The following is a 16,490-nucleotide window of genomic DNA, read 5'->3' on the forward strand; positions in this document are numbered from 1 at the left end:
TTTTATCAACATAAAATCGTACCTTGCGTACCGCCTCACGTTTTAACAACATAAAATCGTACTTGGCGTACCGCCTCACGTTTTATCAACATAAAATCGTACCTTGCGTACCGCCTCACGTTTAAGCAACATAAAATTGTACCTTGCGTACCGCCTCCCGTTTTAACAACATAAAATCATACCTTCAGTACTCCCTCACGTTTTAACAACATAAAATCGTACCTTGCGTACCGCCTCACATTATAGCAACATAAAATCGTACCTTGCGTACCGCCTCACGTTTAAGCAACATAAAATCGTACCTTGAGTACCGCCTCACGTTTAAACAACATAAAATCGTACCTTGCGTACCGCCTCACGTTTAAGCAACATAAAATCGTACCTTGCGTACTGCCTCACGTTTTAAGAACATAAAATCGTACCTTGAGTACCGCCTCACGTTTTGACAACATAAAATCGTACCTTGCGTACCGCCTCACATTTTATCAACATAAAATCGTACCTTGCGTACCGCCTCACGTTTTAACAACATAAAATCATACCTTCAGTACTCCATCACGTTTTAACAACATAAAATCGTACCTTGCGTACTGCCTCACGTTTTAGCAACATAAAATCGTACCTTGAGTACCGCCTCACGTTTTAACAACATAAAATCGTACCTTGCGTACCGCCTCACGTTTTATCAACATAAAATCGTACCTTGCGTACCGCCTCATGTTTTAACAACATAAAATCGTACCTTGAGTACCGCCTCACATTTTAACAACATAAAATCGTACCTTGCGTACCGCATCACGTTTAAGCAACATAAAATCGTACCTTGCGTACCGCCTCACGTTTTAGCAACATAAAATCTTACCTTGCGTACCGCCTCACGTTTAAGCAACATTAAATCGTACCTTGCGTACCGCCTCACGTTTTAGCAACATAAAATCTTACCTTGCGTACCGTCTCACGTTTAAGCAACATAAAATCGTACCTTGCGTACTGACTCACGTTTTAGCAACATAAAATCGTACCTTGAGTACCGCCTCACGTTTTAACAACATAAAATCGTACCTTGCGTACCACCTCACGTTTAAGCAACATCAAATCGTACCTTGCGTACCGCCTCACGTTTTAACAACATAAAATCGTACCTTGCGTACCGCCTCACGTTTTAACAACATAAAATCGTACCTTGCGTACCGCCTCAAGTTTAAGCAACATAAAATCGTACCTTGCGTACCACCTCACGTTATAACAACATAAAATCGTACCTTGCGTACCGCCTCACGTTTTATCAACAAAAAATCGTACCTTGCGTACCGCCTCATGTTTTAACAACATAAAATCGTACCTTGAGTACCGCCTCACATTTTAACAACATAAAATCGTACCTTGCGTACCGCCTCACGTTTAAGCAACATAAAATCGTACCTTGCGTACCGCCTCACGTTTTAGCAACATAAAATCTTACCTTGCGTACCGCCTCACGTTTAAGCAACATAAAATCGTACCTTGCGTACTGCCTCACGTTTTAGCAACATAAAATCGTACCTTGAGTACCGCCTCACGTTTAAACAACATAAAATCGTACCTTGCGTACCGCCTCACGTTTAAGCAACATAAAATCGTACCTTGCGTACCGCCTCACGTTTTAACAACATAAAATCATACCTTCAGTACTCCCTCACGTTTTAACAACATAAAATCGTACTTGGCGTACCGCCTCACGTTTTAACAACATAAAATCGTACCTTGCGTACCGCCTCACGTTTAAGCAACATAAAATCGTACCTTGCGTACCGCTTCACGTTTAAGCAACATACAAACGTACCTTGCGTACCGCCTCATGTTTTAGCAACATAAAATCGTACTTGGCGTACCGCCTTACGTTTTATCAACATAAAATCGTACCTTGCGTACCGCCTCACGTTTTAGCAACATAAAATCTTACCTTGAGTACCGCCTCATGTTTTATCAACATAAAATCGTACCTTGCGTACCGCCTCACGTTTTAACAACATAAAATCGTACTTGGCGTACCGCCTCACGTTTTATCAACATAAAATCGTACCTTGCGTACCGCCTCACGTTTAAGCAACATAAAATTGTACCTTGCGTACCGCCTCCCGTTTTAACAACATAAAATCATACCTTCAGTACTCCCTCACGTTTTAACAACATAAAATCGTACCTTGCGTACCGCCTCACATTATAGCAACATAAAATCGTACCTTGCGTACCGCCTCACGTTTAAGCAACATAAAATCGTACCTTGAGTACCGCCTCACGTTTAAACAACATAAAATCGTACCTTGCGTACCGCCTCACGTTTAAGCAACATAAAATCGTACCTTGCGTACTGCCTCACGTTTTAAGAACATAAAATCGTACCTTGAGTACCGCCTCACGTTTTGACAACATAAAATCGTACCTTGCGTACCGCCTCACATTTTATCAACATAAAATCGTACCTTGCGTACCGCCTCACGTTTTAACAACATAAAATCATACCTTCAGTACTCCATCACGTTTTAACAACATAAAATCGTACCTTGCGTACTGCCTCACGTTTTAGCAACATAAAATCGTACCTTGAGTACCGCCTCACGTTTTAACAACATAAAATCGTACCTTGCGTACCACCTCACGTTTTATCAACATAAAATCGTACCATGCGTACCGCCTCACGTTTAAGCAACATATAATCGTACCTTGCGTACCGCCTCACGTTATAACAACATAAAATCGTACCTTGCGTACAGCCTCACGTTTAAGCAACATAAAATCGTACCTTGCGTACCGCCTCACGTTTTAGCAACATAAAATCTTACCTTGCGTACCGCCTCACGTTTAAGCAACATAAAATCGTACCTTGCGAACTGCCTCACGTTTTAGCAACATAAAATCGTACCTTGAGTACCGCCTCACGTTTTAACAACATAAAATCGTACCTTGCGTACCGCCTCACGTTTAAGCAACATAAAATCGTACCTTGCGTACCGCCTCACGTTTTAACAACATAAAATCGTACCTTGCGTACCGCCTCAAGTTAAAGCAACATAAAATCGTACTTGGCGTACCGCCTCACGTTTTAGCAACATAAAATCTTACCTTGAGTACCGCCTCATGTTTAATCAACATAAAATCGTACCTTGCGTACCGCCTCACGTTTTAACAACATAAAATCGTACTTGGCGTACCGCCTCACGTTTTATCAACATAAAATCGTACCTTGCGTACCGCCTCACGTTTAAGCAACATAAAATTGTACCTTGCGTACCGCCTCACGTTTTAACAACATAAAATCATACCTTCAGTACTCCCTCACGTTTTAACAACATAAAATCGTACCTTGCGTACCGCCTCACATTATAGCAACATAAAATCGTACCTTGCGTACCGCCTCACGTTTAAGCAACATAAAATCGTACCTTGAGTACCGCTTCACGTTTTAACAACATAAAATCGTACCTTGCGTACCGCCTCACGTTTAAGCAACATAAAATCGTACCTTGCGTACTGCCTCACGTTTTAACAACATAAAATCGTACCTTGAGTACCGCCTCACGTTTTAACAACATAAAATCGTACCTTGCGTACCGCCTCACGTTTTATCAACATAAAATCGTACCTTGCGTACCGCCTCACGTTTTAACAATATAAAATCATACCTTCAGTACTCCATCACGTTTTAACAACATAAAATCGTACCTTGCGTACTGCCTCACGTTTTAGCAACATAAAATCGTACCTTGAGTACCGCCTCACGTTTTAACAACATAAAATCGTACCTTGCGTACCGCCTCACGTTTTATCAACATAAAATCGTACCTTGCGTACCGCCTCATGTTTTAACAACATAAAATCGTACCTTGAGTACCGCCTCACATTTTAACAACATAAAATCGTACCTTGCGTACCGCCTCACGTTTTAGCAACATAAAATCTTACCTTGCGCACCGCCTCACGTTTAAGCAACATAAAATCGTACCTTGCGTACCGCCTCACGTTTTAGCAACATAAAATCTTACCTTGCGTACCGCCTCACGTTTAAGCAACATAAAATCGTACCTTGCGTACTGCCTCACGTTTTAGCAACATAAAATCGTCCCTTGAGTACCGCCTCACGTTTTAACAACATAAAATCGTACCTTGCGTACCGCCTCACGTTTAAGCAACATAAAATCGTACCTTGCGTACCGCCTCACGTTTTAACAACATAAAATCGTATCTTGAGTACCGCCTCACGTTTTAACAACATAAAATCGTACCTTGCGTACCACCTCACGTTTAAGCAACATAAAATCGTACCTTGCGTACCGCCTCACGTTTTAACAACATAAAATCATACCTTGAGTACCGCCTCATGTTTTAGCAACACAAAATCGTACTTGGCGTACCGCCTCACGTTTTATCAACATTAAATCGTACCTTGCGTACCGCCTCACGTTTTAACAACATAAAATCGTACCTTGCGTACCGCCTCAAGTTTAAGCAACATAAAATCGTACCTTGCGTACCACCTCACGTTATAACAACATAAAATCGTACCTTGCGTACCGCCTCACGTTTTATCAACAAAAAATCGTACCTTGCGTATCGCCTCATGTTTTAACAACATAAAATCGTACCTTGAGTACCGCCTCACATTTTAACAACATAAAATCGTACCTTGCGTACCGCCTCACGTTTAAGCAACATAAAATCGTACCTTGCGTACCGCCTCACGTTTTAGCAACATAAAATCTTACCTTGCGTACCGCCTCACGTTTAAGCAACATAAAATCGTACCTTGCGTACTGCCTCACGTTTTAGCAACATAAAATCGTACCTTGAGTACCGCCTCACGTTTTAACAACATAAAATCGTACCTTGCGTACCGCCTCACGTTTAAGCAACATAAAATCGTACCTTGCGTACCGCCTCACGTTTTAACAACATAAAATCATACCTTGAGTACCGCCTCACGTTTTAACAACATAAAATCGTACCTTGCGTACCGCCTCACGTTTAAGCAACATAAAATCGTACCTTGCGTACCGCCTCACGTTTAAGCAACATAAAATCTTACCTTGAGTACCGCCTCATGTTTTAGCAACACAAAATCGTACTTGGCGTACCGCCTCACGTTTTATCAACATAAAATCGTACCTTGCGTACCGCCTCACGTTTAAGCAACATATAATCGTACCTTGCGTACCGCCTCACGTTTAAGCAACATAAAATCGTACCTTGCGTACCGCCTCAAGTTTAAGCAACATAAAATCGTACCTTGCGTACCGCCTCACGTTATAACAACATAAAATCGTACCTTGCGTACCGCCTCACGTTTAAGCAACATACAATCGTACCTTGCGTACCGCCTCACGTTTTAACAACATAAAATCATACCTTCAGTACCACCTCACGTTTTAACAACATAAAATCGTACCTTGCGTACCGCCTCACGTTTTAGCAACATAAAATCGTACCTTGCGTACCGCCTCACGTTTTAACAACATAAAATCATACCTTCAGTACCGCCTCATGTTTTAGCAATATAAAATCGTACTTGGCGTACCGCCTCATGTTTTAGCAACACAAAATCGTACTTGGCGTACCGCCTCACGTTTTATCAACATAAAATCGTACCTTGCGTACCGCCTCACGTTTAAGCAACATAAAATCGTACCTTGAATACCGCCTCACGTTTTAACAACATAAAATCGTACCTTGCGTACCGCCTCAAGTTTAAGCATTATAAAATCGTACCTTGCGTACCGTCTCACGCTATAACAACATAAAATCGTACCTTGCGTACCGCCTCACGTTTTAGCAACATAAAATCGTACCTTGCGTACCGCCTCACGTTTTAACAACATAAAATCATACCTTCAGTATCACCTCACGTTTTAACAACATAAAATCGTACCTTGCGTACCGCCTCACGTTTTAGCAACATAAAATCGTACCTTGCGTACCGCCTCACGTTTAAGCGACATACAAACGTACCTTGCGTACCGCCTCACGTTTTAACAACATAAAATCGTACCTTGCGTACCGCCTCACGTTTAAGCAACATAAAATCGTACCTTGCGTACCGCCTCATGTTTTAGCAACATAAAATCGTACTTGACGTACCGCCTCACGTTTTATCAACATAAAATCGTACCTTGCGTACCGCCTCATGTTAAAGCAACATAAAATCGTACCTTGCGTACCGCCTCACGTTTTAACAACATAAAATCATACCTTCAGTACTCCCTCACGTTTTAACAACATAAAATCGTACCTTGCGTACCGCCTCACGTTTAAGCAACATAAAATCGTACCTTGCGTACCGCCTCACGTTTAAACAACATACAATCGTACCTTGCGTACCGCCTCACGTTTAAACAACATACAATCGTACCTTGCGTACCGCCTCACGTTTAAGCAACATAAAATCGTACCTTGCGTACCGCCTCATGTTTTAGCAACATAAAATCGTACTTGGCGTACCGCCTCACGTTTTATCAACATAAAATCGTACCTTGCGTACCGCCTCATGTTTAAGCAACATAAAATCGTACCTTGCGTACCGCCTCACGTTTTAACAACATAAAATCATACCTTCAGTACTCCCTCACGTTTTAACAACATAAAATCGTACCTTGCGTACCGCCTCACATTATAGCAACATAAAATCGTACCTTGAGTACCACCTCACGTTTTAACAACATAAAATCGTACCTTGCGTACCGCCTCACGTTTAAGCAACATAAAATCGTACCTTGCGTACTGCCTCACGTTTTAGCAACATAAAATCGTACCTTGAGTACCGCCTCACGTTTTAACAACATAAAATCGTACCTTGCGTACCGCCTCACGTTTTAGCAACATAAAATCGTACCTTGAGTACCACCTCACGTTTTAACAACATAAAATCGTACCTTGCGTACCGCCTCACGTTTAAGCAACACAAAATCGTACCTTGCGTACTGCCTCACGTTTTAGCAACATAAAATCGTACCTTGAGTACCGCCTCACGTTTTAACAACATAAAATCGTACCTTGCGTACCGCCTCACGTTTTATCAACATAAAATCGTACCTTGCGTACCGCCTCACGTTTAAGCAACATAAAATCGTAGCTTGCGTACCGCCTCATGTTTTAACAACATCAAATCGTACCTTGAGTACCGCCTCACATTTTAACAACATAAAATCGTACCTTGCGTACCGCCTCACGTTTGAGCAACATAAAATCGTACCTTGCGTACCGCCTCACGTTTAAGCAACATAAAATCGTACCTTGCGTACTGCCTCACGTTTGAGCAACATAAAATCGTAGCTTGCGTACCGCCTCACGTTTTAACAACATAAAATCGTACCTTGCGTACCGCCTCACGTTTTAGCAACATAAAATCGTACCTTGCGTACCGCCTCACGTTTTAACAACATAAAATCGTACCTTGAGTACCGCCTCACGTTTTAACAACATAAAATCGTACCTTGCGTACGGCCTCACGTTTAAGCAACATAAAATCGTACCTTGCGTACCGCCTCACGTTTAAGCAACATAAAATCGTACCTTGCGTACCGCCTCACGTTTAAGCAACATATAATCGTACCTTGCGTACCGCCTCACGTTTAAACAACATAAAATCGTACCTTGCGTACCGCGTCACGTTTAAGCAACATAAAATCGTACCTTGCGTACCACCTCACGTTATAACAACATAAAATCGTACTTTGCGTACCGCCTCACTTTTTAGCAACATAAAATCATACCTTCAGTACCACCTCACGTTTTAATAACATAAAATCGTACCTTGCGTACCGCCTCACGTTTTAGCAACATAAAATCGTACCTTGCGTACCGCCTCACGTTTTAACAACATAAAATCATACCTTCAGTACCGCCTCATGTTTTAGCAACATAAAATCGTACTTGGCGTACCGCCTCACGTTTTAGCAACATAAAATCGTACCTTGAGTACCACCTCACGTTTTAACAACATAAAATCGTACCTTGCGTACCGCCTCACGTTTAAGCAACATAAAATCGTACCTTGCGTACTGCCTCACGTTTTAAAAACATAAAATCGTACCTTGAGTACCGCCTCACGTTTTAACAACATAAAATCGTACCTTGCGTACCGCCTCACGTTTAAGCAACATAAAATCGTACCTTGAGTACCACCTCACGTTTTAACAACATAAAATCGTACCTTGCGTACCGCCTCATGTTTAAGCAACATAAAATCGTACTTGGCGTACCGCCTCACGATTTATCAACATAAAATCGTACCTTGCGTACCGCCTCACGTTTAAGCAACATAAAATCGTAGCTTGCGTACCGCCTCATGTTTTAACAACATCAAATCGTACCTTGAGTACCGCCTCACATTTTAACAACATAAAATCGTACCTTGCGTACCGCCCCACGTTTGAGCAACATAAAATCGTACCTTGCGTACCGCCTCACGTTTAAGCAACATAAAATCGTACCTTGCGTACTGCCGCACGTTTAAGCAACATAAAATCGTACCTTGAGTACCGCCTCACGTTTTAACAACATAAAATCGTACCTTGCGTACCGCCTCACGTTTAAGCAACATAAAATCGTACCTTGCGTACCGCCTCACGTTTTAACAACATAAAATCGTACCTTGAGTACCGCCTCACGTTTTAACAACATAAAATCTTACCTTGAGTACCACCTCACGTTTTAACAACATAAAATCGTACCTTGCGTACCGCCTCACGTTTAAGCAACATAAAATCGTACCTTGCGTACTGCCTCACGTTTTAGCAACACAAAATCGTACTTGGCGTACCGCCTCACGTTTTATCAACATAAAATCGTACCTTGCGTACCGCCTCACGTTTAAGCAACATATAATCGTACCTTGCGTACCGCCTCACGTTTTTACAACATAAAATCGTACCTTGCGTACCGCCTCAAGTTTAAGCAACATAAAATCGTACCTTGCGTACCGCCTCACGTTATAACAACATAAAATCGTACCTTGCGTACCGCCTCACGTTTTAGCAACATACAATCGTACCTTGCGTACCGCCTCACGTTTTAGCAACATAAAATCGTACCTTGAGTACCACCTCACGTTTTAACAACATAAAATCGTACCTTGCGTACCGCCTCACGTTTAAGCAACATAAAATCGTACCTTGCGTACTGCCTCACGTTTTAGCTACATAAAATCGTACCTTGAGTACCGCCTCACGTTTTAACAACATAAAATCGTACCTTGCGTACCGCCTCACGTTTTAGCAACATAAAATCGTACCTTGAGTACCACCTCACGTTTTAACAACATAAAATCGTACCTTGCGTACCGCCTCATGTTTAAGCAACATAAAATCGTACCTTGCGTACTGCCTCACGTTTTAGCAACATAAAATCGTACCTTGAGTACCGCCTCACGTTTTAACAACATAAAATCGTACCTTGCGTACCGCCTCACGTTTTAGCAACATAAAATCGTACCTTGCGTACCGCCTCATGTTTTAGCAACATAAAATCGTACTTGGCGTACCGCCTCACGTTTTATCAACATAAAATCGTACCTTGCGTACCGCCTCACGTTTAAGCAACATAAAATCGTAGCTTGCGTACCGCCTCATGTTTTAACAACATCAAATCGTACCTTGAGTACCGCCTCACATTTTAACAACATAAAATCGTACCTTGCGTACCGCCTCACGTTTGAGCAACATAAAATCGTACCTTGCGTACCGCCTCACGTTGAAGCAACATAAAATCATACCTTGCGTACTGCCTCACGTTTTAGCAACATAAAATCGTAGCTTGCGTACCGCCTCACGTTTTAACAACATAAAATCGTACCTTGAGTACCGCCTCACATTTTAACAACATAAAATCGTACCTTGCGTACCGCCTCACGTTTTAGCAACATAAAATCTTACCTTGAGTACCGCCTCATGTTTTAGCAACACAAAATCGTACTTGGCGAACCGCCTCACGTTTTATCAACATAAAATCGTACCTTGCGTACCGCCTCACGTTTAAGAAACATATAATCGTACCTTGCGTACCGCCTCACGTTTTAACAACATAAAATCGTACCTTGCGTACCGCCTCACATTTTAACAACATAAAATCGTACCTTGCGTACCGCCTCACGTTTAAGCAACATAAAATCATACCTTGCGTACCGCCTCACGTTTTAGCAACATAAAATCGTACCTTGAGTACCACCTCACGTTTTAACAACATAAAATCATACCTTCAGTACCGCCTCATGTTTTAGCAACATAAAATCGTACTTGGCGTACCGCCTCATGTTTTATCAACATAAAATCGTACCTTGCGTACCGCCTCACGTTTAAGCAACATAAAATCGTAGCTTGCGTACCGCCTCACGTTTTAACAACATAAAATCGTACCTTGAGTACCGCCTCACATTTTAACAACATAAAATCGTACCTTGCGTACCGCCTCACGTTTAAGCAACATAAAATCGTACCTTGCGTACCGCCTCACGTTTTAGCAACATAAAATCGTACCTTGAGTACCACCTCACGTTTTAACAACATAAAATCGTACCTTGCGTACCGCCTCACGTTTAGGCAACATAAAATCGTACCTTGAGTACCGCCTCACGTTTTAACAACATAAAATCGTACCTTGAGTACCACCTCACGTTTTAACAACATAAAATCGTACCTTGCGTACCGCCTCACGTTTAAGCAACATAAAATCGTACCTTGCGTACTGCCTCACGTTTTAGCAACATAAAATCTTACCTTGAGTACCGCCTCACGTTTTAACAACATAAAATCGTACCTTGCGTACCGCCTCACGTTTTAACAACATAAAATCGTACCTTGCGTACCGCCTCACGTTTTAGCAACATAAAATCGTACCTTGCGTACCGCCTCATGTTTTAGCAACATAAAATCGTACTTGGCGTACCGCCTCATGTTTAAGTAACATAAAATCGTACCTTGCGTACCGCCTCACGTTTTAACAACATAAAATCATACCTTCAGTACTACCTCACGTTTTAACAACATAAAATCGTACCTTGCGTACCGCCTCACGTTTTAGCAACATAAAATCGTACCTTGCGTACCGCCTCACGTTTAAGCAACATAAAATCGTACCTTGCGTACTGCCTCACGTTTTAGCAACATAAAATCGTAGCTTGCGTACCGCCTCACGTTTTAACAACATAAAATCGTACCTTGAGTACCGCCTCACATTTTAACAACAAAATCGTACCTTGCGTACCGCCTCACGTTTAAGCAACATAAAATCGTACCTTGCGTACCGCCTCATGTTTTAGCAACATAAAATCGTACTTGGCGTACCGCCTCACGTTTTATCAACATAAAATCGTACCTTGCGTACCGCCTCATGTTTAAGTAACATAAAATCGTACCTTGCGTACCGCCTCACGTTTTAGCAACATAAAATCGTACTTGGCGTACCGCCTCACGTTTTATCAACATAAAATCGTACCTTGCGTACCGCCTCACGTTTTAGCAACATAAAATCGTACTTGGCGTACCGCCTCACGTTTAAGCAAAATAAAATCGTACCTTGCGTGCCGTCGACCGTGCCAGCAACGCGTACGCATGCGCAGCGTGCAGCTCGTCGCAACAGTGACGTATAATTCAAGCATATACTCATATAACTATGCAAGTAGGTGTACACTCCCATATAGCTCCATAGAGCCTCACCTCGGGTGTGCACGCCAGCAGGTGTAAGTGCGCACGGGCAGCGTGGAGCCCGCCGTGCGGGACGCAGTGCTGCGAGACAGTGTCTCAGCGCTGCGAGCCTCTCCCCAGCACCGCCCGCGAGCCTCTCCCCAGCACCGCCCGCGAGCCTCTCCCCAGCACCGCCCGCGAGCCTCTCCCCAGCACCGCCCGCGAGCCTCTCCCCAGCACCGCCCGCGAGCCTCTCCCCAGCACCGCCCGCGAGCCTCTCCCCAGCACCGCCCGCGAGCCTCTCCCCAGCACCGCCCGCGAGCCTCTCCCCAGCACCGCCCGCGAGCCTCTCCCCAGCACCGCCCGCGAGCCTCTCCCCAGCACCGCCCGCGAGCCTCTCCCCAGCACCGCCCGCGAGCCTCTCCCCAGCACCGCCCGCGAGCCTCTCCCCAGCACCGCCCGCGAGCCTCTCCCCAGCACCGCCCGCGAGCCTCTCCCCAGCACCGCCCGCGAGCCTCTCCCCAGCACCGCCCGCGAGCCTCTCCCCAGCACCGCCCGCGAGCCTCTCCCCAGCACCGCCCGCGAGCCTCTCCCCAGCACCGCCCGCGAGCCCAGCGCTGGTTGCTGCGACCCCGCGCTCTCATTGCCAGCGCCATACTACCGCGGCGGACATCATGTCGCCGATGCCGTTCATTATGTACTGTAACACGAGTAAGGGGTTGTGTTGGATAATATAAAAAGTATTCATTTTACACGTAATAATTTATACAGTTTACATAGACCGTTCATAGGACGGCTTAGAATAATATGTTACTAGAGGTCCGCCCCGGCTTCGCCCGTGGTACATATTTCGCAATAAAAGGTAGCCTATTTCCTTTCTCGGGTATCAAAATATCTCCATACCAAATTTCATGCAAATTGGTGCAGTAGTTTAGGCGTGATTGAGTAACAGACAGACAGACAGAGTTACTTTCGCATTTATAATATTAGTATGGATTTCGTTTTGTTAGAACTCTACATTTTTTAAACTTTTTTCAATTACAATTACATATGTATAATAATAATGACCTGTAATTTTGATGAAAATGATGTAATTTTAATATTTGATTTTACTAATAAACCATTCCAAACATAATAAACAATTTCTGCTTTAAAGAACTGACGACGCTACAGTGATGTGTCAATTGACCTTTTTTCTTTTTAAATACTAGAGACGTTACTCTAAAAATCGAAATCTAATATCTAGAATCGAATGCAATCATTACTTGTGAATAAATATCACCATAAATTAATAAATGCGTTGTGTTTACAATAAAGTTGACTATAAAGTACACCTGAATAAACGCATTTTTTTAAATTATGTAGATACTTGTAAAATACTTATCGTTACGTATCTTGGACAGGGATTTGTTGATGAATTTTATAATTGCCATGTTTCAAGTTCGTATCGATTAATTCACTTTAATCGATGTTTTAGGCAGGATACCTCTCTACGAAGATAAAATTGATATACATGTAAATGTGAGTGTTCAGGTGTATTATCGTTTGGTATGTGTGTGTGTGAGTTTGGTGTACGTATGAAATTTTGCTGTATGTATGTATGTATGTATGTGTGAGTGTATTATCTCACAGCAAGCCGTTGCGGTGCCAATCTCGCCAGATCGTGAAAGGCCAGAAGACTAGCAGTAAGTCGCGCGGCACCGCCCGCTTCACCCGCTTCACCTTTAGCGCCCTCTTGGCCCAAGTAGTGGAAGCATTCGAAGTGCATCTGTAATGTTTTTTTTGGAAGATAACTAAATTTTACTAAAACTTTTGAATTACCATTTTTTCTCATCAATATTTTAGAGTCTTTTACCCAGAGGTACAAATAATTAAATTCAGCTTTTAGTTCTCGTTCACGTTTTAGCAGTAACTTGTTTGATCGTTGACAAATAGACTCGAATCTGGTCCAGGGATTCCAATATCGACGGATTTAATCCTCGGCGAGCGCGGACGGCTGCTAAAAGCAGATCTTTGCGGTAACGCTGAGTAAACTGTACAATTATCGAGGAAGGACGGGTGGGTTTGTTATCATCGGAACCCGACTATGCGGGTTTTTTCTTTGAAAACGCGGGCGAAGCCGCGGGTGGAAAGCTAGTAACCTAAAAAGTTAAAATTAAAATGAGTCAAATAATAAATGTTGTTAAAACCGGAAAGATATTAATTTAGGCATTTTGCTATTTATTTAAATATTTATATGCTTCATATTATATTGCCACCAGCTTTCCGCCCGCGGCTTCGCCCGCGTATTCGAAGAAAAACCCGCTAGTTCCCGTTCTCGTGGGATTTCCAAGATAAAACCTATCCTATGTGTTAATCCAAGTAACCCTCTATGTGTGATAAATTTCATTGTAATCGGTTCAGTAATATTTGCGTGAAAGAGTAACAAACATACACACTTACACATACACATGGATGTAATATGTATATCCATACACATAAACTTTCGCATTTATAATATTAAATTAAATTAAATTAGTAGGATTAGACTTACCATAGTTTCAGCAAGCAAAGTTAGCTCTTCAAGCTGGTGCACGTCGCTGACTATCTCTTTGATAGTAACTTCACCATCGCCAAGACTCGAACCGAGTATTACAGCTTCACGCTCGTAAGCTGCTTATAATTCCTACACATTTGATAAAAGGGAATTATTTTTAGCATTTGTATAAGTTCAACAGTAGAGTTGCAAATAGGATGTATGTGCAGGACTGAGTATATTTTAAAATTGCAAATTACAGTTCTAGAAACTTATATTATTAATCATTTTATCAGAATGTCTTTTAAGAGTTTTATAATTGAGGTGATCGGAAGTGATTGGGGCTAGCCGTTTCAGTTGTTTCGCCACAAAAACAGGAATTACATTCGGCTTTGTGGACTTGAACAGACTAATGATATTTCGCACTATAACATTATTTGTTAGCCACTGCGTAGCGCAAGATGCACATATGCGGCTTTTGTATGCGTGGTGAGCGAAGGGAGCACAGTAGCACTGACTTATTGCCAAGGGGACGCGTCATCCTAATCTATAATTGGATAATGTCAGTCGTTCACGATTGTGCCTACTAACCTGCTGCATATGAGGTGCATCATTTTGCACATAATTCAATAGCCCATAAATATGAGCATCATCAGCCAACCACCGCGCAGCTCTAGCCGGATGCGCAGGCGCAAGTCGTGTATGTGAAGCCAACGACCCCAATGCTGCCACAGTAGCTCTTTCTCACTTACCTGCTGTGTAGGTGGCGCATCATCCTGCACATTCGTCAGCGCACTATATCATCATCAGCCAACCACCGTGCAGCTCTAGCTGGAGGCGCAGGGGCAAGTCTTGTATGTGCTGCTCTAGCATGTGTAGCCAACGACCCCAATGCAGCAGCAGTGTTCTTGCAGCACCCCCCCCCCCCCCGCACGTCCCGTACATCTGAAAAATTATCCATCCATTTTTAGTTAGTACAAGTCGGAAGAATCCAGAAAATGCACAACATTTTATACAATCTTGTAAGTCATCAAACAGAAGCAATGAAAAGGGGTACATTTTTAGAAAATGATGACATTAAAATAATGGATATAAAGAAAGAATAAAGTTGGTAGAATAAGGTATTTGAACCCCTTTTACTCATAGGTACGTCTTCAGATGGGGAAAATTAAATAGCTTTTGAAATTTGTTTGGAAGGATACCATTCTTTAATCTTTAGGTTTTAGATCTGTTTTTCTTTCAAATTATTGATTTGATGCTCCATGTAGTTAACTGTGTCTTCTTCAACCTAAAAAAATCTTAGAAACTAGATTATTGAAATGATTAAAAAACAGAATTTTGAAAAAGCAGTCCTACATGTTAGGTATAACATGTACTTAATTAATACTGTTTTGAAGCACCCAAACTAATAAATATACTTTATATTAAGATGTTCAGATCTGAACTTCCTGCAATAAAAATAATAAAAGAGTTTGCAATACTAACCTCAAAGTGATCTTCACAAAAATATTAACTTTTGGGAATTGGGAAGATCGCGCCTCTTTACACCAACATAGCTTTATGACCACTTTTTCCTTACAAACCATTGAGATACTACCTATTACTACGTTACAATTTACAAAGACAAACACTTCGTTTGGAGCATTTCTGTATTTTTGCAGTTAGGCAAAAGTCAATACCCAATGCTTGTACCTATGTAGGTTTTTGTATTTTTCTATTGAAGAATGATGATTGATGTTCCATAATGATTTATTAACAATTATAAGAAACGAATACCGATACTGAATGAAAGAAATTTCTAAAACTTGTTCAACTATTTTCTTGACTTGATTTGTTTGTTGTCATGAACTGTGACGTCACACGAAGCGCGCCAAATGGCCGTGTCGTTTGAATTGTCGATTTGAGTTGGGTTTTTTTCACTTTTTTACTTTTATAACATTTTTTTTATACCCTTTTTTATATATTTTTCTCCCTTATATAAAATGTTGTATACTATCGGATAAAAAAATATAAAAAAATTGAATGCATATTCCCTATTGACACCCTTTTTACATAGCGCATTAAAACAACCAAATTTAATGCTCTAAGCCTTTTTACGAAAATTGGTCCAATAGTTACATAATGATCTAAGTCCAGTAGTTATCTAGGTAAACCGCACAATAGAATGGCCCGACGCCTCGATACCCATAGGAAGTGACTACCGAATTTTTTGCATAATATCAGTAGTCCGTATGGCAGTGGTATATCCCACGAAAATCGTTATTTGAAGACTTTTTCAAATGTCTCATCAATCATCATCAATGTCTTAGGTCTCACACTAGAATGTT

At 41.9% G+C, this 16,490-nt stretch overlaps 1 long non-coding RNA gene across 1 annotated transcript; it reads right to left on the reverse strand.

Annotated features, from left to right (window-relative positions):
- Positions 1-12,211: 12,211 nt before the first annotated feature.
- Positions 12,212-16,011, reverse strand: LOC149479171 (uncharacterized). Its single transcript, XR_016317317.1, has 5 exons — positions 15,649-16,011; positions 14,916-15,108; positions 14,182-14,313; positions 13,279-13,416; positions 12,212-12,348 (listed from the first exon to the last, which is right to left on the reverse strand). It is a non-coding gene; the product is annotated as an uncharacterized LOC149479171 (long non-coding RNA).
- Between the last annotated feature and the right edge of the window lie 479 nt (positions 16,012-16,490).

Source organism: Colias philodice, chromosome 21, assembly GCF_061535455.1.
Source record: "Colias philodice isolate Cphi_HAF_F1 chromosome 21, ilColPhil1 Martin Lab GWU primary, whole genome shotgun sequence".
NCBI lineage: Eukaryota > Metazoa > Arthropoda > Insecta > Lepidoptera > Pieridae > Colias > Colias philodice.